General features: G+C 32.1%; 1 protein-coding gene across 1 annotated transcript in view; it reads right to left on the minus strand.

The window, feature by feature from the left end:
• The window catches only part of LOC117169596 (zwei Ig domain protein zig-8), a 672,873-nt gene that overhangs the window by 594,082 nt on the left and 75,991 nt on the right, over nucleotides 1–2,800 (minus strand). The window lies entirely within an intron of this gene.

Consider the following 2,800-nt stretch of genomic DNA (forward strand, 5'->3'; position numbering starts at 1 on the left):
TTTCTAACGGCTTAGGAGAACTTTCTAGAAAGTTGCAATTTTTATTTTTTTTTAAAGAAAATTGGATTCTGGTCCAAATTAAATTTCTTAAATTTTAATTTAATAATCACAAGTTTTTAATTCATCAATTTTAATCTCATTTAAAAGCCGAAAAAGGTTTAACCATCTCAGCCATGACAAGGCTTGTCTTGAGACAAGTAGACGTCATCTTAGCCAAGACAAGGCTCGACTTGAGACAAGTAAACGCCGTCTTACCGTTCATGGCCATAAAAGTAAGACGAAGGCCTATGTCACAACTCAGTTTTGAGACGCAGCCAGACATCGATGTCTTGGAGACAAGTTATTGTCTGATCGAAAGACGATTTTTGTGTTAAAAAGTTGGTGAAGGTGGGCAACTTTGGTATGAGTATTCACCTTCAATCAGAGAAAAGTTAGAAAATAAGCCAGCCTAGCCTATAAAAGAGAATAATTTTTTTTAGTGTAAAATAAATAAAAATAAAGGAGGTATTTAACTAAAAGTAGGTTAGTAAATTAACGGGATTTGTAAAATATAGCAAAAAATATTATGGATTTCCAATTACTAAATAAAAAAGTACAGCCAGAGCTGGATCCAGATGATAAATTTTATTTCGATAGAACCAATTACATTAGTTTCGAAGCGATGAAAGCGTGACTTTTTCTGATCGAGTTTCTCGTTTCTCTTGTCGGTTCAATAGATTCTCTCAACAACGCAGGCTTTTCTATTAAAAAAAAAAATTCTGCGAGTATTAGAACTCAATAAATACATGTTTATTAAGCACAGTGCACTGAACACGCACACATTACTTCTGTGGGTCTACATAAAGGAAGTGACATCAAATAGAATCGTGTCATATTTGTGAAACCGCAGACACGTCCTCTCTAGTAATAAATGGAATGTTGGAAATTTCCAATTTAATTCCGAGTCGCTGAGCTGCAATAGAACACCGAAATATTAAATAAAGCTTCGGATTTTCAGAGTCGTACTTCGATAGACTGTGCACAATGCTATTAGCGTATCGCGCTCCCAGGGATTTTATTAGCTCTTTAGCGACCACCAATTTGCTTCATATCGCGATTGTAGATTATCGGGAGCATATATCGCAATGCCCCTTAGCACCTTAACAGAGCACGTTAGGAAACTTCCGGGACGTGTTTAAAGCATACAGGATAATTTACTATTCGACGAAAATGGCAGATTAGAATCAAAATGTACTTTCTTAAGAGGAAGATTTATGCTCCGTCTATTAAAGAAATGAGATTCATATTTTGTGCAATAATGACCTAACTTCCCCTCAATTCCTTAGCTGAGTTAATACAGGACTTGAATATGACGAATGAGCCTAGGGTTGAAAGCTATAGTGCTTTGAGATTCAAACTAACGGTTAAATCCCTTTCAACCTAAGAATCAAGAAACTGATCCTAAACAGACTTTTCAGAACATTTCTTGTCGGACTCAACGATTTTTCTTACAAGAATTTTATTTCCTTAAATTATTATTTATTGTCAGAGACTGTCCAAATTAAGAACGATATTGGAAAAGTAGGTTAGTCCAAAAACGCATTAAGAATTTTTTAAGCCTCTTACTCGAGGGGGAATTCACTCGTCAAAAACCATCGGAGTAATCCATATTAAGTATTATTACAAATTTTGAACAAATTCTCTCAATCGCGCAAGTTGAATAAAATTTTTTGTCGATGGAAAACTTATTTTTTATTTTTTTTTTTTTTTGAATAAATTTCATCGGAATAAATAATCTTGGACGAAAAAAGTAAGAAAGTAAGTTAATTTTTACATAAAGTTGCTAAAAAAATATCTTTCTCCTCTTGATGCTCTTTTTAATACACTAAAGAAACACGTACATATTCTACAGTTTTAAACAAATTAATTTTTTTACGTATCCTACAAAATGAGTTGTTTTTAAAGAAGATAGATAAAAATCCGTTAAGACGATATTTCTTTTGGCATCCTTACCTAGAAATTAACAAAAATGCATTTTGCGTCATTTTTGTAAAAATTATATTTCAACGAAATTTTTTTGTATTTTTCATTCTTAGGTTATTCACTTTAATAAGCTATACAATAGGAATTGAAGAAAAAAACAATTTGCCATGCAGCAATATTTTTCGAAATTTTCAATCAACATCTCACGGAATTTGTTCGTAATACCACAAAGCAACGTTTCAGTGCTATTCCCAATTAATTTTCGTTTATTTTCGGTCCATCATATTATAAAGCTAATATCTGGAAAAGTAGCTGTTGCAATTTCATTATTTATCATTATAATAATTAATCAATCAACATTAATTTTAGCATCAGTTCAAATAAAAGTTAAAACACAGCTAAACTCAAATAACTAGCCATAAATTACACTTTCAAATTGTTTTATTTTAAAAAAAGCAATTATTGTTACAACCAATAGTTCTCGGAATAGTTACAATTTAACTCCACATTAATAAATAAATGAAAATTTCTTACTGGAAAAATAATAGTGCTTCCTTAAGCATTTTTTCTTGTAATATCAATGCTGAGGTACCATTATAAAAGTTAGAGAAAAATTTACATACATAAGTAACAAATTTACGGTCCCAAGTAAAAATCCTCAGACTTGGTTTCGACTTGAATTGTCCCCAATCAAGACATGGTGAAATCACAAAGTTCGAACTGAGCATGTCTCAGTTTATATATATATATATATATATTCGGTTTTGATTCCTCTAGAATCAAACCGAAGGGCCTATGACAAAGCCACCGAACGCGTCCTCGGGTTGCGGATAGAGGG

Source organism: Belonocnema kinseyi, chromosome 3 (genome assembly GCF_010883055.1).
Source record: "Belonocnema kinseyi isolate 2016_QV_RU_SX_M_011 chromosome 3, B_treatae_v1, whole genome shotgun sequence".
Classification (NCBI taxonomy): domain Eukaryota; kingdom Metazoa; phylum Arthropoda; class Insecta; order Hymenoptera; family Cynipidae; genus Belonocnema; species Belonocnema kinseyi.